The following is a 25515-nucleotide window of genomic DNA, read 5'->3' on the forward strand; positions in this document are numbered from 1 at the left end:
TTAACTGCCCTGACTCTCAAAATGATGAACGTAAATAAATACCTTTAACAGGGGTTGCTGTTCCCATTCCAATTCCAAGACAAACTTGTAATTTCATAGATGGTCTGTAATCTAGTATCTTGTTTTTGGAGAAAAAAATAAAACTAATAAGTGGATAGAACAGAGAAGAAATATAGCTTTCAGAGTGACTTAGGTGGAAAATATAGGGGAGAAAGAAAGGTCAGATTTCAATTACAGAAAAATATAGTGTGTGTGTAGAGTTGCCTATGTGTGCTCAGAGTTGCTAAACTCTTTCTGTTTGGAGAGCCTTGGCAAGGCATTCTATTCCAGGTGTGCTTTACACTGCCCATCTCCTTTCAAAACAACTCTTATCTTCCTTTTCCTCTCCTGGCAAGGGATTGTGGTGAAAAGGAAGATGTCAAGATTCCGAGCAGAGATGAAGACTAAGGTTATTTAGAAACCAACAATAAGAGGTAACCCAAGGTAGGTGATATCCAGCCTTACCTCTGGGCATTTCTTGCTCCAAATGTTGGGTGATATTTTCTGCCATTCAAAAGTCTTATGGAAGGGGATGTGTTCCATGAGGTCAGCATGGTATTGAATTCTATTTAAGATGTTAAGAGTCCTCATTTAATCCAGTCTTTTCATTTTACAGGTAGAAAAATTTAAAACTCAGAGAAAATTATTTTCCTAGGTCACACAGTTAAAAGAAATGGTTGGGGAAAAGGAAAACTTCTCTGGGGAATAAAGAAGCCAGACAGTGAGCTGGACTTAAGAAAGCAGTAGGCATCAATGGCAGCTGATGCCTAAAGGTGAAGGGAGAAGGAACATTCAAGTCATGCTGAAAATAAGGGCAACAAAAAGGCTGTTGAAGATTGTTGACTGGTTCAGCCTACACTGGATGGGCCTGTTGTTGAATATGGTTTCTCAAACAATCATCTCTAGTGGACGATGCAAAGCAGGGCAAACACTCAAAATTCAAACAGAAAATTGTTTCCTCTGGGCTGGCAAGATACAAAATCAAAAAGCTCTGTAAATCTGGACTCCCATATGTGATTCTCAGCTGGTGTGAGTCCCTGAATGAATTACATGCAGCCACAGAAATTAATGCTACACACATGGGGACTCAACTTGAAAGGAAGAATTGCATCTGAGAGGACTCTGCCAGGCATAAGGAACTCTGGAAAGCAGACAGAATCCACATTGATATGGTATGCTAGCTATGGAAGACCCCCAGTGACATTATGATCAAGCACAGGAATAATGTATAATAAATGAGCAAGGACACAAATTGAAAGAAGAGCAAAAAAGCAATAAAATGGTGCCTTAATATTCAGTTTTCAATAGTTGGGTGAACTAGGTGGGTGTTAACTCTCACTTTCCTGCCCATCGGAAATACTGCCTTGTTCTGAGTGAATTTAGTGCTCTTTATACCCGTTAAAGCCTGTAGTCAAATGATTTAGGATGACCCCTTTTCCTTCTGGCCTCATGCTAATTGACTTGAGAGTGAGTTACAGTCCCAAGAGAATAGCAGCCACACACTGGGTGTATTTTTAATGTCAATTTCTGCAGGAGCTTGTACATAAGGAAATTGTTGTAACAATAATTCTATCCTGGGCCATAGGATAGATATTGATTTTTAGCCTATTAGATGAAGAAGGATGGGTGGGTCTATGTAAATGCAAAATGGAATGACAGTCACCTGCATCTTTATGTAAAGCAGTGATACCCAGATACTTGGGGAGTTGTGTTATTTTTACTGCTCTTTGGAGAGTCTTACAGATTTGGAAAGCTGGGAAACAAGGCAGCTAAAGGATGTTTATGGCTATAATTATAGGTCTAATAAATAGAATTGAGATTAGTAAACTCCTAAGTAAGGAATATCAACACATATACCCAGAAATGCTTTCTTTTTGTCATTAATAGTGGCTTTTTGTATTTCTGACAAGTCTAAAATGTCCAGGAGACAGAGTTGTCATGGTGTACAACTCAAGAAGTAAAATTCACAAGCAGGATTGCCTGGAGAGACCATAAATACTCAATTGAAGGGGTGCCTGGGTAGCTCAGTGGGTTAAGCAGCTGCCTTCAGCTCAGGTCATGATCCTGGGGTCCTGGGATGGAGCCCCAAATCTGGCTTCCTGCTCAGTAGGGAGTCTGCTTCTCCTTCTCACTCTGCTCCTCCCCACCCCACTTGCTTACACTCTCCCTCTCTCTCAAATAAATAAAATCTTTTTAAAAAAATATTGTGTAAGACTGATGAATCACAGACCTATACCTCTGAAACAAATAATAAATTATTTGTTAAAAAAAAAGAAGATAGTAGGAAGGGAAAAAATGAAGGGGGAGGGAATCAGAGGGGAAGACAAACCATGAGAGACTATGGACTCTGAGAAAAAGCTAAGGGTTCTAGAGGGGAGGGGCATGGGGGGATGGGTTAGCCTGGCAATGGGTATTAAAGGGGACACATTGGAGCACTGGGTGTTATATGCAAATAATGAATCATGGAACACTACATCAAAAACTAATGATATATGGTGATTAACATAATATAATAAAATAAAGTTTAAAAAATCCATAAGAAACTAATAATAAAAAACAGATACTTGTTAAAATGTTAACATTATTATATTGAATTATATTTACATAAAGAAAAAAATGCAAAAAAAATACTCAACTGAAAATCATGTCCTACATTGCAGCATAGAATATAATGTAAGTATGCATTTGAAAGGTGCAATACAAGGATATGTTAGAAATAGGAATTAAAATTCCAAATTTGAAAATTATTTACTTAAAAACACATAAAGTTGACTAAAGTTTATCTCTATAGTGATATCATTCTATTTAGATTCGTTGGATTTGTTTTCTTGGGTGGAAATGGAAAGATGGAATACATTATGCAAGAGATAGGCATCCTATAAGTTTTGGTCAGAGGAAACAGAAAAAGCCCTCCGTTGCTAAAGCAGGCAACTTAAACAATATATGCCAGAGAAATATGGACCTAAATTTATAGAAACAGACATTGTGGTAAGAGAGGAAAAGCCAAAACATGTTTCACATTTTGCCCAAGGTCTGTATCCTAAAGTGGGTAAAGGGCCAGATCTTAGAGGTCAATTAAGATACAATCTTTCAAGAAAAAAAAATAAGACCCAGGTTGGGAAGATGATAGATTAGGAGGCTCTTGAGCTCATCTCCAACAGATTCATGGAGGCAATAACTACATCTATGCAACAAACTCTAAAAACAACCACAAAGACTGGCAGAACAAATCTTATATAGCTAGTCATAGAGAGAAGGTGACATCGAAAAGGGTAGGAGTGGTGGAGGTGCAGTTGAGAATCAAACCTGGGGTGTGACTAACACAAACAGGAGGGACAGCACAAGCCCAAAGGAGTGCAGGGATCAGAACCCACACTGGGCATTCCAAGCCCTGGAGACTTATACTGGGTAGATGAATCCCCATAACACTGAGCTTTGAAAATCAGTGAGGCTTAACTCCAGGAGATTTGAAAATCAGTAAGGCTTTACCCTAAGAGAGCCAGAGGATGATAGGAAATCAAGCCCCCACCCTTAAAGAGTCAGCAAGCTAAATGACTCAGCCTAAGACACAGCACAGAAATATCAGCTTAAAAACACCTGGGGTATACATGAAGAGACTATATTGACTAATCTTAAGACATGTGCCAGAGTTGCAGGGATCTGTAGGAGATTCCTCCAAGAACAGGTGCTAGTGGGTGCCATTTTTCTTACCCTCCTTCAGAAGAGATAGCCAGACACTTGTGGAAGCCAGTTTTAACATTCTCCATCTACCTTGCTAACACTGTGTGCCCCAACCCAGCATTCCCCTGCAGACCTTTCCCCACCCAACCTGTCTGCTTTGGCAGGTGTTCCTCCAAAGCAGCTTCTCCCTGCTACACACAGCAGGCAGACGTAGTTGGGACTGATGCCACACCAAAGTGACCCCGGCCCTGGAGGGTGGTGGGGGATGGGGGTAGAGATAACTCCACAAACCAGAGTGTCTAGTTTCTGCAGCTTAGTCTCTGTGTAGGGAGCAAGCCCTATCATTTGGTGCATTGGTAGCTATGGCAAAGGATAATTACAGACAGCTAGGCTAAGTGCAGGTGCCACCCACCAATGAGCCTAGGCAGCTGTAGCCAACCCTCTTAAATGTGTGGGGGAGCAAACCCTGCTCAGTGCCCCCACAATGGGCAAATCAGGTCATTGCAGCTGGCTCAGCTGAAGGCCAGCCACAACCACCAGCAAGACCACAGAAACTGTGGCTCAGAACAATAGGAGAATGCATGATGACTGTACAGAGGACAGGCCCCTGGAGTGCCTGATTCTACTAACCAGTAGAAATTGCATTGTAGGACACCATGGGACCTCTTCTACACAAGGCACTACTTTCAAATGAGGAGACATGGCTTTCCTACCTAACACACAGAAACAAACACAGAGTTAGACAAAAAGAGGGGTCAGAAGAATATGTCTCTAAAAACAAGAATCACAGAAAAAGAGCTAAATAAAATGGATATAAGCAATATGCCTGATAAAGAGTTCAAAGTAATGATCATAAAGATACTACCAGACTTGAGAAAAGAGTGGATGGACTTAGTGAAAACATCAAAGAAATTAAAAAAAAAAAAAAGATACAATCAGATCTGAAGAATACAATAACTGAAATAAAAAATACAGTAGGGGAGAATAACAGCAGACTAGAGGATGTGAAAGAATGGATCAGTGATCTGAAAGATAAGGTAATGGAAAGCACCCAAACAAAAAGAAAAAAATTTTTAAAAAATGAGAGTAGTTTAAGCTCATCATCAAGTATAATACATTCACATTATAGGGACCCCAGAAGGACAAGAGAGAGAAGGGGGTGGAAACTTGAAGAACTAATGGCTAAAAATTTGCTCAGCTGGGGAAGGAAACAGACATCCAGATGCAGGAAGCACAGAGAGCCCCAAAAAATGAACCTAAGATGAACCATCAAGACACATAATTAAAATGACAAAAAAATAACAAAGAATGTTAAAAGCAGCAAAAGAAAACAATTACATACAAGGGAAACCCCATAAGGCTATTGGCTGGGTTTTTTTTAACAGAAACTTTGCAGGCCACAGGGAGTGGCATGATATATTCAAAATTCTTAAAGGAAAACACCTACAGCCAAGAATATTCTCCTGGCAAGATTATCATTCAAAATTGAAGAAGATAATGAATTTTCTACAGAAACAAAAGTTAAAAGGAGTTCATCACCATGAAACCAGCCTTACAAGAAATATTCAAGGGAATTCTTTAAGGCAAAAGAAAAAGCCATAACTCAAAGAAAATTATTAAAGGAAAAAAAATCTCAAGTAAAAGCAAACACATAGCAAAGAAAGGAGATTATTTATAAAGCCATTATGAAAGTCAAAACAGGAAAGTAGTAAAGTCAATTACATCTACAAAAATTAGTCAAGAGTCAGGGGATACACAAAATAAAAAGATGTAAAATAGGACATATACATAATGCATGGAGAGGGAAGTAATAATTTAGTAGTCTTAGAATGTGTTTGAACTTAAGCAACCATCAAATTTATATAGAGGCAGAGTTAATACCCATTCTTAAACGATTACAAAAAATACAGAGGAAGGCAAACTTCCAATTTTATTCTATGAGGGCCATAGCACCTGATACCAAAACCAGATAAAGACACCACAAAAAAGAACTGCTAGCCAATGTCTCTCATGAATATAGAGGCAAAGTCCTCAACAAAATATTACCAAGCCAAATCCAACATTAAAAAAATCATAAACCATGATCAAGTGGGATTTATTCCCAGGATGCAAGGGTGGTTTGATATTTGTAAAACAATCAATGTGATGTCACATCAATAAGAGAAAGGATAAAAATTATATAATCATTTTAACACCTGCAAAAAAAAGCATTTGGCAAAGCACAACATCCATTCATGATAAAAACTGCCTGCAAAGTAGGTCTAGAGAGAACATATCTCAACATAATAATGGCCTTATGCAAAAAAACCCACAGCCAACATCATACTCAATGGTGAAAAATTGATAGCTTTTCCCCTAAGGTCAGGAACAAGACAAGGATGTCCACTCTCACCACTTTTATTCAATATATTACTGGAAGTCTTAACCACAGCATATTGACAACATAAAGAAATAAAAGGCATCCAAATTGGTAAGGAAATAATATTCTATTTGCAGATGGCATGATACTATACATAGAAAACCCTAAAGACCTACTAAAACACTACTAGAACTTATAAATGAATTCAGTAAAGTCACAGGATACAAAATCGATGCACAGAAATCTGTTGCATTCCTACACACTAATGAAGCAGCAGAAAGTGAAATTAAGAAAACAATCCCATTTATAATTGCACCAAAAGCAATAAAATATCTAGGAATAAAATTAACCAAGGAGGTAAAAGACTTGTACTCTGAGAACTACAAAACACTGATAAAAGAAATTCAGGATGATGCAAAGAAATGGAAAGACATTCCATTCTCATGGAAGAACAAATATTGTTAAAATGCCCATACTACCCAAAGCAAGCTACAGATTTAATGCAGTCCCTATCAAAATACCAACAATTTTTTTTCACAGAACTAGAACAAGCAATCCTAAGATTTGTATGGAACTACAGAAGACCCTAAATACCCAAAACAGTCTTGAAAAGAATAAAGCTGTAGGTATTACAATTCCAGATGTCAAGTTATATTACACAGCTGTAGTAATCAGTGTCATTCTGGCACAAAAATAGGCACATAGATCAAAGGAATAGAACAAAATACCCAAATATAAACCCATATTTATATAGTCCATTAATCTTGGACACAGGAGGAATGAATATACATAGGAAAAAGTCTCCTCAACAAATGGTGTTGGGAGAAACTGGACAAATGCAAAAGAATCAAACTGGACCCATTTCTTTCAACATACACAAAAATAAACTCAAAACGGATTCAAGACCTAAATGTGAGACCTGAAACCATAAAAATCCTTGAAGAGAGCACAGGCAGTAATTTCTCTGACATTGACTCTAGCACCATTTTTCTAGGTAGGTCTCCTGAGGCAAGGGAAACAAAAGCAAAAATAAACTATTGGGATTACATCAAAATAAAAAGCTTCTGCACAATGAAGAAAACAGTCAACAAAACTAAGAGGCAACTTACTGAATGGGAGAAGGTATTTGCAAATGACATCTCTGATAAGAGGTTAGTATCCAAAAAATACAAAGAACTGATACAACTCAATACCCTAAACCAAATATCTAATTAAAAACCGGGCCAAAGACATGAACAGACATTTCTCCAAAAAGACATACAGATGGCCAACAGACACATGAAAAGATGTTCATCATCATTTATCAACAGGGAAATGCAAATCAAAACTACAATGAGATATCACCTCACACCTGTCAGAATGACTAAAATCAAAAATACAAAAATCAACTGGTGCTGAGGAGGATGTGGAGAAAAAGGAACCCTCTTGTAGTGGTGGTGGGAATGCAAACTAATGCAGCCATTCTGAAAAACAGTATGGAAATTCCTCAAACAGATAAAAGTAGAACTACCCTACAATTCAGGAATTGCCCTACTGAGCAAAAACACAAAATGCAAAAACACTAATTCAAAGGGATATATTACCCCAATGTTTACTACAGCATTATTCATAACAGCCAAATTTTGGAAGCAGCCCAAGTGTCCATTGATGATGGATGAATGGATAAAGAAGATGGGTATATATACATAATGGAATATTCAGCCATAAAAAAAATGAAATCTTCCCATTTGCAACAACATGGATAGAACTAGAGAGTATAACGCTGGGTAAAATGTCAGTCATAGAAAGGCAAATACCATATGATTTCACTCACATGTGGAATTTAAGAAACAAATGAGCAAAGAAAAAAGGGAGAGACAAACCAAGAAACAGACTCAACTATAGAGAACAAACTGATATTTACCAAGGGGGGAGTGGGTGGGAGAATGCAGGAAATAGAGGATGGGGATAAAAGAGTACACTTAACATGATGAAAAAAATAAAATTTATATAGAATGCTATATACATAAGATTTTATATATGAGCCCAATGGTAACTACAGATCAAAAAACCTATGATAGTTACACCAAAAAATAGGGAGAAAAGAATCCAAGCATAACACTAAAGAAAGCCATCAAACCACAAGGGAAGAGAGCAAGAGAAGGAGAAAGGAACAGAAGAGAACTATAAAAACAATCAGAAAACAGTTAACAAAATGGAATGGCATAAGTACATATGTACCAATATTTAAATGTAAATGGACTAAATGCTCAAATCAAAAGACACAGGATGATAGAATGGATGAAAAAACAAAAATAAAAAACAAGACCCAATCTATATGCTGCCCACGAGAGACACTTCAGACCTAAAAATACATACAGACTGAAAGCAGAGGGATGAAAAAAGATATTTTATGAAAATGGAAGAGGAAAAAAAAGTTAGGGTAGCATTACTTAAATCAGGCAAATAGATCTTTAAGCAAAAACTGTAGCAAGAAACAAAGAAGGCATTTTATAGTGATAAAGGGATCAATCCAACAACACGTTATAACAATTGTAAATATCTATGCACTTAACATAGGGTCACTTTAATACATGAGGCAATATTAATAGACATAAATGGAGAAATTGACACTAATACAGTAATAGTAGGAAACTTTAACACCTCACTTACATCAATTGATAGATCACCCAGACAGAAAATTAACAAGGATCAATGGTTTTGAATGACACATTTGATCAAATGGACCTAACAGATATATTGGGAACATTCCATCCAAAACAACAGAATATACTTCCTTTTCAAGTGCACATAGAATATTCTCCAAAATATATCATGTTAGACTACAAAACAAGTCTCAATTTCTAAGGACTGAAATCATGTCATTTTTTTCTTTACTAATGACAATAGTATGAAATTAGATATCAATTACAAGAAAAAAAATGGAAAAAAACCCCACAAATATGTGGAGGCTAAGCATTATTCTACTAATCAAGTGATCAAAGAGGAAATCAAATACTACATGGAGACATATGAAAATGAAAACACAATGGTCCAAAATGTTTGTGACACAGCAAAAGCAGTTCTAAGAGGGAAAGTTATGGTGATACAAGCCTACTTCAAGAAATAAGAAAAATCTCAAATAATCAGTCTAACCTTACACCTAAAGGAACTAGAAAAGAAGAACAAAGTCCATAATTAGAAGGAAGGAAATACAGATTAGAGTAAAAATAAATAGAGACTGAAAAGCAATTGAAAAAAAATCAGTGAAATCAATAGTTGCTTTTTTGAAAACGTTAAATTGATAAACCTTTAGCCAGATTCAGAAACAAATTTAAAAAGACAACTCAATAAAATCAGAAACGAAGGAGGAATAACAACACTACAGAAATAGAAACAATTATAAAGTAATGCTATATGCAAACAATATGCAAACAAATTGGACAAACTAAAACAAAGAGATAAATCCCCAGAACCATATAAACTTCCAAAACTGAATCAGGGAGAAATAGAAAACTTGAATAAACCAATAATTAGTAACAATATTGAATGAATAATCAAGAAACTCCAGACAAACAAAAGTCCAGGACCAGATGCCTCCACAGGTGAACTCTAACAAACATTTAAAGAGGAATGAATACCTATTCTTCTTAAACTATTCCAAAAAAATAGAAGAGAATGGAAATTCTCCAAATTCATTCTAGGATGTCAGCATTATCCTCATATCAAAACCAGACAGACACCACAAAAAACAAACAAACAAAAACTACAGGCCAATATCCCTGATGAACACAGATGCAAAAATCCTCAACAAAATATTAGCAAACCAACAATACATTTAAAATCATTAAATACATTAAAAATCATTCATGACGATAAGTGCTATTTATTCCAGGGATGCAAGAGCAGTTTGGTATTTACCAATCTATCAATGTGATACACCACATTAACAAGAGGAAGGATAAAAATAATATCATCAATAGATGCAATAAAAGTATTTGACAAAATACAACATCCACTCATGATAAAAAAAACCTCTCAACACAGTAGGTTTAGAGGGAACATACCTCAATATAGTAAAGGTCATATATGGAAAACCCACAGCTAACAGCATACTCAATGGTGAAAAACAGAGCTTTTCCTCTAAGATCAGGAACAAGACAAAGATGTCCACTCTGACCACATTTATTCAACATAGTAGTGGAAATTGTAGCATCAGCAGACAGACAAGAAATAAAGGGCATCCAAATTAGTAAGAAAAATGTTAAATGGTTACTATGTTCTGATGACATGCTACTATATATAGAACCCTAAAGAATGCATCAAAAAATTGATAAAAGAATTTAGTAAAGTTGCAGAATATACAGAAATCTGTTGCATTTCTGCACATGAATAACAAAGTAGTGAAAAGGAAAGTTGAGAAAACAATCTTATTTAAAATTGCACAAAAAAGAATAAAATACCTAGGAATAAATTTAACCAAGGAGGTGAAAGACCTATACTCTGAAAATTATAAAACACTAATGGCAGTAATTGAAGATGATACAAACAAATGGAAAGATAAACCATGCTCCTAGACTGGCAAAATTAATACTGTTAAAATGTCTATGCTACTCAAAACCATCTACAGCTTCAATGCAATCCCTATCAAAAGTATAAATCAAACCACATTGAGATATCACTTCACAGCAGTCAGAATGGCTAGCATCAAAAAGACAATAGTGTATTTCACAGAATAGAACTAATAACCCAAAAATTCATATGGAACCACAAAGACTTTGAATATCCCAAGAAATCTTAAGAAAGAACAAAGCTGGATGTATCAGAATCCTGTTTGAAGATATATTACAAAACTATAGTAGTCAAAAAAGTATGCTATGCGCACAAAAATAAGCACATAGGTCAGTGGAAAAGGATACAGACCCAAGAGGTAAACCCATGCTTATATGGTCAATTAATCTATGACAAAGAGTCAAGAATATACAATGGGGAAAAGACAGTCTCCTCAATAAATAGTGTCAGGAAAACTGGGCAGCTATATGCAAAAGAATGAAATTGGGCCACTTTCTGACATCATACACAAAACTACACTTAAAAAGAATTAAAGACCTAAATGTGAGACCTGAAATCATAAAAGTCTTAGAAGAAAACATAGGTAGTACTCTCTTATTATTCATCAGCTGTAGCAACATATTTATGGATAGATCTCCTTAGGCAAGAGAAACAAAAGAAAATTAAACTATTGCGACTACACAAAAGTAAAATCTTTTGCACAGCAAAGGAAACCATCACAAAACAAACAGGCAACCTACTGAATAGGACAAGATATTTGCAAATGATATATCTGATAAATGGTTAATATCCAAAACATGCAAAGAACTGATACAACTCAATGCCAAAAAAACACAGCTTAACTAAAAAGTGGGCAGAAAACAAGTCAGGGGGATGACGGTGCAAATTAGGAGGACTTTAGGCTTACCTTGTCCCACAAATACAACTAGATAACTATCAAATAATCCCAAATACTCCAGAAATCAACATGAAGACTGGCGGAGCAAACTGCACAACTAAAGGTAGAGAACAGGTCACACTGAAGAAGGTAGGAAACATGGGGATGTTGTCTGGGAGACAAAGGGATAATGGCTGCTGAGATGGGGAGGGAACAACAGTCATGAAAAGTGAGAAACAGATTACCAAACAGAGGAGTGAGTGGGGAAAAATTAATTCCCATAGTAATTGGCTTGGAAAGTGAGAGGGACTGAATTTTGTGAGTACTTGCAATGAGTGGGGCTCTACAACTGGAATTTTAAAGGTTACTGGGCTTGGCTCTGATAGAGCTCAGAGGGCATTGGAGCTGCTTTTGGAGAGAAGGCAGGAAAAACAGCCCATGGACAGACAGTGTGGAAACAGCAATCTGAAGAGTGCCTGGGACAAACAGTAGGGAGATTAGTTGCTCATCTTGGAGTGAATCCCAGAGAGGTGGCATTCATGGAAAGGTCCCTCCTAGAACAAAGGAACTGGCAGACACCATTTCCCTCCCTCACCCCTCAGCATAAGGACAGGGCCACCTGCAGGAATGAGCACAACTTGACACTTCCTACCTAACTTGCTTACACAAAGCCCTACCCATGATGTTCCAATGAAACCCCCCCCTTCCCAGATACACTTGCCTCAGTCCTAGGGCAGCAGGCCCCCTCCTCCAGAAGACCAGCCCAAACCCCTGCCCACATTGCATCTCCAAACCCAGGAGTTTTGCAGGGCCTCAGTTATAGTGGTAGTGGCAACACCTCTCATTTCACAAGCAGACCAGAGCCCACATAGTTAAAACTTTGCTTATTCAGACCAAGCACTAAACACTGCCCACAACAGGCAAAGAGAGCCTCTGCATATAACTGGCCTGAAGGATAAAGCAGCCAAAACACAAAAACAGAGCACATGAGGGACACATTGGAGACACTCCCTGAAGCACCAGGCCCTGGGGAACAGGGGCCACTACATACCAGGGCACTGCAGGACCTCTTTTCCATAAGACCATTACCCTTAAGAACCCTTAAGGATAACTGACTCCTAACAGAGCAGGCACAGAGACTTTGGCAAAATAAGACAAAAGAGGAATTTGTCCCAAATGAAAGAGTAGGACAAGGCCACCTTACACTTATCACCTAAGTGTAACAGATATAATAAACATGCCTGTTAGAGAATTTAAAGTAATGATCATAAAGTTACTCACTGGACTTAAGAGTGGAAGGCATCAGTGAGACATTTAACACAGAGATAAGGAAGAACATAGCAGAGATAAAGGGCTCAATAAACAAAATAATAAACACACTTGATGGAATGAACAGCAGGCTGGGAGAAGCAGAGGAACAAATTAATGACCAAGAAGACAGAGTAATGGAAATTAATCAAGCTGAGTAAAAGAGAGAAAAAAAGAATTATGCAAAATGAGAACAGACTTAGGGAACTCAGTAACTCCATCAAATGTAATAACATTCATATTATAGGAGTCCCAGAAGAAGAGAAAGAAAAGGGGGAAGAAAATTTATCTGAAGAAATAATAGGTGAAAACTTCCCTAATCTGGGGAAGGAGACAGATTTCCAGATCCAGGAGTCTCAGAGAACTCCCAACAAAATCAACAAAAGCAGATCCACACCAAGACATATTGTAATTAAATTGGCAAAATATAGTGATAAAGAAAAAAAATTGAAAGCAGCAAGACAAAAGACAACAGTAAAATACAAGGGAAGCCCAGTAAGGATATCAGGGGGCTCTTTTAGCAGAAACTTTCCTAGCCAGAGGAGAGTGGCATGATATATTCAAAATGCTGAATGGGACAAATCTACAGCCAAGAATACTCTATCCAGCAAGTCTATGATTCAGAAGAGAAGGAGAGATAAAAAGTTTCCCAAACAAAAACTAAAGGAGTTCATGATCACTAAGTAAGCCCTGAAAGAAATATGAAAAGGGACTCTGAGTGAAAAGGAAAGACCAAAAGTGACAGTATGAAAAATCGAAACACAAAAGCAGTAAAAATGAATATTTTAAAAAATATACCAGTTAAGGAACTCACAAAACAAAAGGATGTAAAATGTGATACCATATACCTAAAATGTGAGGAGGAGGGGAGTAAAGAATGAGTTCCAACTTAAATGACCGTCAACTTAATATAGACTGCTATATGCTGAGGATGTTATATACAAACTAAAAGGAACCACAAATCAAAAACCACTAATAAATACACAGAGAAAGAAATGCAAATATATTACTAAAGAAAACAAGCAAACCTGTAAAAGAGAAAGAGATGAAAGGATCAATGAAAATCTTCAGAAACAACCCCTAAAAAGGTAATAAAATGGTAATACATATCAATAATTACTTTGAATGTAAATGGAATAGGTGCTCCAATCAAAAGACATAGGGTGACAGAAAGGATAAAAAAAAAAAAGGACTCATCTATAAACTCATAACAAAAGACTTATTTTGGACCTAGAGACACCTGCAGATTGAAAGTGAGAAAACGAAAAAACATTTATCATGCAAATGGATGTAAAAAAAAAAAAGAAAAACCAGAGTAGGGGTACTTATATCAACGAAATAGATTTTAAAACAAAGTCTGTAACAAAAGACAAAGAAGGACACTATGTAATCATAAAAGAGACAATACAATAAGATGTAACAATTCTAAATATTTTGCACCCAACATGGGGGCACTCAAATACTTAAAACAGTTAATAACAAAAGAACTAATCAATAATACTATAATACATATAGTATATATTTAGCATACATATAATATATACTGTAATATTAAAAGTATTATTTGAATAACACACTTGCACGAGATGGATTTAACAGATACATTCAAAACATTTCATCCTAAAACAGGAGAATTACACATTCTTTTCAAGTGTACATGGAACATTTCCCAGAATAGATCACATATTAGGCCACAAAATAAGTTTTAACAATTCAAAAAGGTTGAAGTCATGCCATGAATATTTTCTGACCACAAGGCTATGAAAATATAAATCAACCATAAGAAAAAATCTGGAAAGGCCAGAAATATATGGAGTTTAGATAACATGCTGCCAAACAATGAATAGGTCAACTAGGAAATAAAAGGAGAAATTAAAAATTACATGGAACCAAATTAAATGAAAACACAACAGTTCAAAATCTTTGGGATGCAACAAAAGCAGTTCTAAGAGAGGAGTTAATAGCAATACAGGCCTATCTCAAGAGGCAAGAAAAAAGTCAAATAAACAACCTAACCTTACATCTAAAAGAGCTAGAAGAACAAACAAAACCTAAAACCAGCCGAATGAAGAAAATAATAAAGCTTAGATCAGAATTATATAGAAATTAAAAAAAAATAGAACAGATCAATGAAACTAGGAGCTGGTTCTTTGAAAAAAATTAGTAAAATTGATAAACCTCTAGCCAGACTTATCAAGAAAAAAAGAGAAAAAACTCAAATAAAATCACAAATAAGAGAGGAGAAATAAGGCTTGGAAGCAAGATGGTGGAAGAGTAGGAGACCTAGATTTCATCTGGTCTCAGAAATTCAGCTGGATAGGGATCAAAACATTCTGAACACCTACGAACTCAACAGGAGATCAAAGAGGAGAGTAGCAACAACTCTCTGAACAGAGAAGCGACCACTTTCTGGAAGGTAGGACGTGCGGAGAAGTGAATCCGAGGCGATATTCGGGAGTATAGACGGCGGGGGAGGGGCCTCCGTGGGCCGCTTCTGGCAAGTGCTAGAGCCGCGGAGCACACAATCGGAACTTTTAGAAGTCGGCTCCGCTGAGGGACGTCGCTGCAGTGGCTAAGTGGGGGTGGAATCCTCCCGGGACAGTGTGGTCTCAGGACCTTTGGGGTCACAGAAAGACCGGGGGTGCCTGAGTGCGGCAGAGCCCCCAGGTATCGGAGCCGGGAAGCCGGCTGCAGAGACGGAGCCGAGGCGCGGGCTCTCAGCTCGGGGTTGCCATAAACTGTGATCCGCGGGCCAGTCGGGCCACTGCTCCTCCAACAAGCGGCAGAGCCGGGGAGACTCCCCTTCCTCCCCCGGGAGGAGCGGCGCGGGAGCGCACCGCAGGGATCTGCTGGGTTTGGAGACTCCACACGGGGTCGGGTGCCAGAGATAGAAATGCTCGGTCACACGCCGGGTGAGCACGGAGTGCGGCCCGGAGACCAGGGAGACGGGAGTGACTACTTTTCTCTGGGGGCGCACTAAGGAGTGGGGCCCTGAGTTCTCAGCTCCTCCGGGTGGAGATTGGGAGGCCACCATTTTCGCCCTGGTCCTCCAGAGCTGTACTGAGAGCTTGCAGGGAAGAAAAGCTCCCGAGAGCAAACAGGAGCAGATTGCTTAGCCCGGACGACAAGGGCGGGGCAATTCAGCCTCCAGCAAAGACATTTGGGAACCATGGCAACAGGCCACTCCCCCAGAAGATCAGCACGTTTACCATGATTCATTAGTTCATCAAAGTTAATTTTTTTAACTGTTTTTTTAATTTTTCTTTTTCCCTTTTTCAACCAACATCTTATCACTCCCTTTTTTAAAAAAACTTTTTATTTTTCATTTTTAGAGTCATATTTTATCCCTTCATAGTAGTTACCCTTATTTTTGGCATATATATATAACTTGTTCTTCTTTAAAATTTTGAGATACAGTTTCTTCTAACAGATCAAAATATACCCTAAATCACTAGTGTATGAGTTTGTTCTAGTCTCCTGCCTGATCACATTCTCTCCCTTTTTTCTTTTTTTTTTAAATCTTCTTTCTTTTTTCAAACAACTTATCCTATCAATTCCTGTTATAAAATCTTTTATAATTTTCATCTTTACAGTCATCTTCCATCCCTTCATTGTATCAACCCTTATTTTGTACATATATGTCTTGCTTCCTTTAAAATTTTAGGAGGCACTTTTTTCTAACAGACCAAAATACGCCCAAAATCTAGTGTGTGGCACTGATCTATGCACTAGCCTGATCATATTTGATCATATTCTGCTTTTTTTGTATTGTTCTGTTTTTGTTTTTATCTTTTTTTCTCTTTTTTTTTTCTTTCTTTCCCTTTCTTTTCCCCTGGTTTTAGGTCTTTTCTGATTTGTATACAGTATATTTGCTAGGGACGTTCTTAACCTCTTAGCATTTTGTTCTCTCATTCATCTATGAAAGTATATAGCAATACAAGCTTTCTCAAGAAATAAGAAAGGTCTCAAATACACAACCTAACCCTACACCTAAAGGAGCTGGAGAAAGAACAGCAAATAAAGCCTAAACCCAGCAGGAGAAGAGAAATCATAAAGATCAGAGCAGAAATCAATGAACTAGAAACCAAAAGAACAGTAGAACTGATCGACGAAACTAGGAGCTGGTTCTTTGAAAGAATTAACAAGATTGACAAACCCCTGGCCAGACTTATCCAAAAGAAAAGAGGACACAAATCAACAAAATCATGAATGAAAGCGGAGAGATCACAACCAACACCAAAGAAATACAAACAAGTATAAGAACATATTATAAGCAACACTATGCCAGCAAATTAGATAACCTGGAAGAAATGGGTGCATTCCTTAGAGATGTATCAACTACCAAAATTGAACCAGGAAGAAATAGAAAACCTGAACACACCTATAGCCACTAAGGAAATTGAAGCACTCATCAAAAATCTCCCAACAAACAAAAGCCCAGGGCCAGATGGCTTCCCAGGGGAATTCTATCAGACATTTAAGGAAGAATTAATACCTATTGTCCTGAAACTGCTCCAAAAAATAGAAATGGAAGGAAAACTTCCAAACTCATTTTATGAAGGCACCATTACCTTGATCCCAAAACCAGACAAAGACCCCATCAAAAAGGAGAACTACAGACTAATATCCTTGAGGAACATGGATGCAAAATTTCTCACCAAAATACTAGCCAATAGGATCCAACAGTACATTAAAAGGATTATTCACCACGACCAAGTGGGATTTATCCCTGGGCTGCAAGGATGGTTCAACATCCGCAAATCAATCAACGTGATACAATACATTAACAAAAGAAAGAACAAGAATCATATGATCCTCTCAATAGATGCAGAAAAAGCATTTGACAAAGTACAGCATCCTTTCTTGATCAAAACTCTTCACAGTATAGGCATAGAGGGTACATACCTCAATATCATAAAAGCCATCTATGAAAAACTGACAGCGAATAGCATTCCCAATGGGGAAAAGCTGAGAGCTTTTCCCCTAAGGTCAGGAATGTGGCAGGGATGTCCACTATCACCACTGCTATTCAACATAGTATTAGAAGTCCTAGCCACAGCAATCAGACCACAAAAAGAAATCAAAGGCATCCAAATCGGCAAAGAGGCAGTCAAACTCTCACTCTTTGCAGATGATATGATACTGGATGTGGAAAACCCAAAAGACTCCACCCCAAAACTGCTAGAACTCATACAGGAATTCAGTCAAGTAGCAGGATATAAAATCAGTGCACAGAAATCAGTGGCATTCCTACACACCAACAACAAGACAGAAGAGAGTCAAATCAAGGAGTCGATCCCATTTACAATTGCACCCAAAACCATAAGATACCTAGGAATAAATTTAACCAAAGAGGCAAAGGATCTGTACTCAGAAAACTATAAAATACTCAGGAAAGAAATTGAAGAAGACACAAAGAAATGGAAAAACGTTCCATGCTCATGGATTGGGAGAACCAACATTGTGAAGATGTCAATGCTATCTAGAGCAATCTATACATTCAATGCAATCCCCATCAAAATACCATCCACCTTTTTCAAAGACATGGAACAAATAATCCTAAAATTTCTATGGAACCAGAAGAGACCCCGAATAGCCAGAGGAATATTGAAAAAGAAAAGCAAAGCTGGTGGCATCACAATTCCGGACTTCCAGCTCTATTACAAAGCTGTCATCATCAAGACAGTATGGTACTGGCACAAAAACAGACACATAGATCAATGGAACAGAATCGAGAGCCCAGAAATGGACCCTCAACTCTAGGGTCAACTCATCTTTGACAAAGCAGGAAAGAATGGCAAATGGCAAAAAGACAGTCTTTTCAACAAATGGTGTTGGGAAAATTGGACAGCCACATGCAGAAGAATGAAACTGGACCATTTCCTTACACCACACACAAAAATAGACTCCAAATGGTTGAAAGACCTAAACGTGAGACAGGAGTCCATCAAAATTCTAAAGGAGAACACAGGTAGCAACCTCTTCGACCTCAGCCGCAGCAACTTCTTCCTAGAAACATTGCCAAAGGCAAGGAAAGCAAGGGGGAAAAAATGAACTATTGGGATTTCATCAAGATAAAAAGCTTTTGCACAGCAAAAGAAACAGTCCACAAAACCAAAAGACAACCGACAGAATGGGAGAAAATATTTGCAAATGACATATCAGATAAAGGGCTAGTATCCAAAATCTATAAAGAACTTATCAAACTCAACACCCAAAGAACAAATAATCCAATCACGAAATGGGCAGAAGACATGAACAGACATTTTTCCAAAGAAGACATCCAAATGGCCAACAGACACATGAAAAAGGGCTCAACATCGCTCGGCATCAGGGAAATCCAAATCAAAACCTCAATGAGATACCACCTCACACCAGTCAGAATGGCTAAAATGAACAAGTCAGGAAACGACAGATGTTGGCGGGGATGTGGAGAAAGGGGAACCCTCCTACACTGTTGGTGGGAATGCAAGCTGGTGCAACCCCTCTGGAAAACAGGATGGAGGTTCCTCAAACAGTTGAAAATAGAGCTACCATACGATCCAGCAATTGCACTACAGGGTATTTACCCCAAAGATACAAATGTAGGGATCTGAAGGGGTATGTGCACCCCAATGTTTATAGTAGCAATGTCCACAATAGCCAAACTGTGGAAAGAGCCAGGATGTCCATCGACAGATGAATGGATAAAGAAGAAGTGGTATATATACACAATGGAATATTATGCAGCTATCAAAAGAAATGAGATCTTGTCATTTGCAATGACGTGGATGGAACTGGAGGGTGTTATGCTGAGTGAAATAAGTCAATCAGATAAAGACATGTATCATATGACCTCACTGATATGAGGAATTCTTAATCTCAGGAAACAAACTGAGTTTTGCTGGAGTGGTGGGGCGTGGGAGGGATGGCGTGGCTGGGTGATAGACATTGGGTAGAGTATGTGGTATGGTGAGCGCTGTGAATTGTGCAAGACTGTTGAATCACAGATCTGTACTTCTGAAACAAATAATGCAACATATGTTAAGAAAAAAGAAAAAGAAGAAGATAGTGGGAGGGGAAAATGAAGGGGAGTAAGTCAGAGGGGAAGATGAACCATGAGAGACGATGGACTCTGAAAATAAACTGAGGGTTCTAGAGGGGAGGAGGGTAGGGGGATGGGTTTGCCTGGTGATGGGTATTAAAGAGGGCACATTCTGCATGGAGCACTGGGTGTTATGCACAAACAATGAATCATGGAACACTACATCAAAAACTAATGATGTAATATATGATGATTAACATAACAATAAAAAATTTTAAAAAAAGAGAGGAGAATTAACAACCAACACCACAGAAATACAAATAATTATAAGAGAATATTATGAAAACTATATACTAACAAATTGGACAACCTGGAAGAATGGATAAATTCCCAGAATCATTTCAATGATCAAACTTAAACAGGAAGAAATAAAAAATTTGAACAGACTAATAAGCAGCAAAGAAATTAAATCAGTCATTCAAAAAATTCCCAACAAACAAAAGTCCAGGGCCAGATGGCTTCACAGGTGCATTCTACACATTTATAGTTAATACCTATTCTCAAAGTATTAAAAAAAAAAAGTAAAGAAAACTTCTAAATTCATTCTATGAGGTTAGCATTACTATGATACCAGAACCAGATAAACACACCACTAAAAATTACATACATTCATACATACATACATACATAAATAAACAAATAAATTAATAAAAGAGAGAGAGAGAGAGAACACTACAGGCCAATATTCCTGATGATCATAGATGCAAAATCCTCAACAAAATACTAGCAAACCAAATCTAAGAATACATTAAAAATATCATTCACCACGATCAAATGGGATTTATTTCTAGGTTGCAAATTTGGTTCAATATTCACAAATCAATGTGATACATCACATCAATAAGAGAAAGGATAAAAATCATATAATCATTTCAAGAGATGCAGAAAAAGCACTTGACAAAGTACAACATCCATTCATAATAAAAGCCCTCAACAAAGTAGGTTTAGAGGGAGCATACTTTAACATAATAAAGATCATATATGAAAATCCTAGTTAACATCATACTTAATGGGAAAAAACTGAGAGCTTTTTCCCTAAAGTCAGGAACAAGACAGGGTGTCCACTCTCATCACTTTTATTCAACATATTACTGGAAGCCCTAGCCACAGCAATCAGACAACAAAAATAAATAAAAGCATCCTAGTTGGTAAGGAAGAAGTAAAACTTTCACTTTTTGCAGAAGATTTGATACTATAGAGAGAGAGCCTGAAAAACTCCACCAAAAAACTACTAGAACCGATAAATTCAGTAAAGTCAATGGATACAAAATCAATATACAGAAATCTATTGCATTTCTATCCACCAACAATGAAGCAGCAGAAAGAGAAATTAAGGAATCAATCCCATTACAACTACACTAAAAACAAGATACCTAGGAAGAAACCTAATCAAAGAGGTGAAAGATGTGTACTCTAAAAACTAAATTTAAGACAACACAAAGAAATTGAAAGACATTCCATGCTCATGGATAGGAAGAATAAATATTGTTAAAATGTCTATACTATCAATCTGCACATTGAATGCAATCCCTATCAAAAATACCAACATTTTTTTTTTTACAGAACTAGAACAAACAATCCTAAAATTTCTATGGAACCACAAAAGACCTTGAATAGGCAAAACAATCTGAAAAAAGAAAAGTTGGAGACATCACAAGTCTGGACTTCAGGTTATTACAAAGCTATAGTAATCAAAACAACATGGCACTGGCACAAAAATAGATACATAGATCAACAGAGCAAAATAGAAAACCCAGAAATGAATCCACAACCATATAAGATCAATTAATCTGTGAGAAAACAGAAAAGAATATCTAATGAGAAAAACACAGTCTTTTCAACAAATGGTGTGGGAAAACTGGCCAGCACATGCAAAAGAATGAAACTAGACTACTTTCTTTCAATGTACCCAAAAATAAATTCAAATGGATTAAAGACCTAAATGTGAGACCTGAAACCATAAAAATTCTCCAGGAGAACACAGGCAGTAATTTCTCTGACATTGGCAGTAGCAACTTTTTCCTAGATATGTCTCTTGAGACAAGGGAAACAAAAGCAAAAATAAACTACTGGGACTACATCCAAATAAAAACCTTCTGCACAGCAAAAGAAACAATCAAAAAAAAAAAAAAAAAAAACTAAAAGGCCACCTACTGAATGGGAGAAGATATTTGCAGATCTCTGATAAAGGTTTAGTATCCAACATATATAAAGAACTTATAAAACTCAACACCCCAAAAATAATCCAACTGAAAAATGGGCAGAAGACATAAAAAGACATTTCTTCAAAGAAGACATACAGATTGTCCAATATACACATGTACAGATGTTCACCAGTTATCATCAGGGAAATGCAAATCAAAACTACAATGAGATATCACCTGATACCTGTCAGAATGACTAAAATCAAAAACACAAGATGAAACAGGCGTTGACAAGAATGTGGAAAAAAGGGGACCCTCTTGCACTGTTGGAGGGAATACAAACTGGAGCAGCCCCTGTGGAAAAGAGTATGGAGTTTCCTCAAAGAGTTAAAAATAGAACTACCTTATGATCCAGGAATCACACTATTGGGCATTTAACCCCAAAAGACAAAAACACTAATTCAAAGGATACAAGCAACCCTATGTTTATTGCAGCCTTATTTACAATAACCAAGATATGGAAGCAGCCCAAGTGTCCTTCAACTGATGAATAAATAAAGAAGATGTGGTATACATATACAATGGAATATTATTCATCCTTGGAAGGGATAAAACCTTGTCATTTGAAGCAATATGGATGAAGCTAGAGAGTATAATGCTAAGTGAAGTCAGTCAGAGAAAAACAAACACCATATGATTTCACTCATATGTGGAATTTAAGAAACAAATGAGCAAAGGAAAAGACAAACCAACAAACAGGCTCTTAATTATAAAGAACAAACTGATGGTTACCAGAGTGGAGGGAGATGGTGGTTGGGTTAAATAAGTTAAATAGGTTAAATAGGGATTAGAGAGTGCACTTGTTGAGCACTAGGTGATATATGGAATTGCTGAATCACTACATTGTAAACCTGAAACTAATAACACTGTATGTGAACAAACTGGAATTAAAATAAAAACTTAAAAAAAATGGGCAGAGAACCTGAGCAGACATTTTTCCAAAAGAGGACATATTAATGGCCAAGAGACACATGAAAAGATACTCAGCACCACTAATCATTGGGGAAGTGGAAATCAAAACCACCATGAGGTAGTACCTCACAGCAATCAGATGACTAGTATCAAAAAGACAAGAAATAATAAGTGTTGGTGAGGATTTGAAGAAAATGGATCCTTGTGCTCTTTTGATAAGAGTAAATTTGTGCAGCTGCTGTGGAAAATAGGATGGAGGATTCTTCAACAGTTAAAATAGAAGTACCATATTTCCACTACTGGGTATTTACCCAAAGAAAATGAAAACATTAAATCAAAAAGATGTATGTGCCTCTATGTTTATTACATTTCTACAATAGCCGAGATATGGAAGCAACCTAAGTGTCCCTCAAGAGATGAATGGATAAAGAAGATGTGGAATATTACTCAGCCATAGAAAAGAATGAAACCTTGCCATTTAGGACAACATGGATGGACCTTCAGGCTATTATGCTAAGTGAAATAAGTCAGGCAAAGAATACCATATGATTTTACTTATATGTGGAATCTAAAAGCAAACAAAAATACAAAAAGATTCTTAAATAAAGAGAAAAAACTGGTAATTGCCAGAGGGGAGGTGAGTTGGAGGACTGAAATAGGTGAAGGGAATTAAGAGGTACAAACTTCCAGTTATAAAATAAGTTAACACAGATGAAAAATACAGCATAAGGAATATAGTCAGCAATACTGAAACAATCCTGTATGATGACAGATGGTGACTACGCTTAACATAGTATTGAATAATGTATATAATTGTTGAATCAATGTTATACACCTGAATGTAATATAACCTTTTATATCAACTATACTTCAATAAAAAAATAAATACATAAGTAAATATCAGGAAAAAAACTCAATTTCACTAAAGGGATTATTGGATTTGCAATGATTTTTATAACCTACAATCCACTGTTCATTCATTCACCAAGTGAGAATACATTAGATGTGTCGAGATGAGTATTTTGTCTAAGGTCACAAAGTTAGTATTTTCCAGAACCAAGCCAAGATTCAAGATCTGTTGGTTCCTGAACCATGGGATTTCTTCTGAACTGGAATAGCCCTCTTCCCTCACCAGATAGGGAAAATCCCTGGCATCTCACAACCTCCTTTTGGGTCTCATGGTAAATATTTCTCATCAGTCACAATACTTTTCAGGATGAAGCCCATGTCAACTAAGTTTCTCTTCAAACAGCCCTGAAGCAGCTACTGTCATCTGATTGGATTGGCATAGATATTGAAAACTGGTTATTTTTGCTTTACACTAAGATGCCTACATAGTCTAAAACCAGGCTAACTTTTTTGCCCTTTTCACTTTTCACTTTGCTTGGATAATAGAACTAGATTGGTCAGCATCATTTGTGCTGATTTTACTTTGCACCACTCTTACCAGCCTGGAATTTTGCTGGAATCTATGATGCAATGGGGAAACATTTAGCTCTTAAACAGTATTTCATATATCCTAGAGGGAAACTGGGAAAAGGGCAGGGGAGCGGGGAGGCAACACCTTCTAAAATTATTTTCCTTTTAGGGGAACAAATTTCCTTTAAAATCAAATTGTAAACCTGAGATTTTATTTTGAATCTTCTTTTAAATATAGTGTGAAATAACTGCCCATGCCTGGCATTTCTCTGCCTGAACAGTACCTCAACTAGTATCTTCACTGACAAGTGAGTACTTCTGAAAAATGAGTTTTATTTAAAAATAAGCTAAATAGTTGGCAAAGTCTTATGAAGTAAAGCAATAAAATGGGGGTAGAAAGGGAATGGGGAATGTGGAGAGAAGACCTGGGTTTATACTGGGAAATGAGTCAGCTTTGTTCCTCTGAATAACTGGAAAGACAGTGAGGATCAAGGTGAAAATATTTTATATACTGTATATAAAGGCTTCTCAGTTACTATCACTTTTACTAAATTCTTTTTATATAAATTATGAGATAATGGGGAACAATGGTTCTACAAATACCAGACAATAGGCAGGGCTGGCAGAATCCCCATTACTCAGGTGAAGAAACACAGGCTTAGAGAGGTTGTCACACTATTAGCCAGTGGGGCAGTTGGAATGAAATCAAAGTTCTCTGAGTGCAAGATCATGGCTCTTTCCACTGACCCTTGGCATTTTAATATACCTGATCATATGAACCACCTGAAGCTCTTTTAAACTATAGATTCCTGGACTCCTTGACAAAGCCTGTGGATAGGCATATCCTAGAGAGAGATTTATGGATCTGCTTGTTTATCTAGTTCTTGAAATCTTGGACCCAAGATTTTCTGAAGATAAATTAGGGACCAATTGCTGATTTTATGAAGTATTCTGTAATAAAACAAAATGTACATTATGTTGGGGTCTTTGATGAATACCCTTAAATTACATCCTTTTTAGAACCCATGTTCCTGGGCGCCTGGGTGGCTCAGTTGGTTAAGCAACTGCCTTTGGCTCAGGT

This window comes from Eumetopias jubatus, unplaced genomic scaffold, assembly GCF_037043125.1.
Source record: "Eumetopias jubatus isolate StellerSeaLion01/CBP00866 unplaced genomic scaffold, mEumJub1_p1.0 scaffold_4, whole genome shotgun sequence".
NCBI lineage: Eukaryota > Metazoa > Chordata > Mammalia > Carnivora > Otariidae > Eumetopias > Eumetopias jubatus.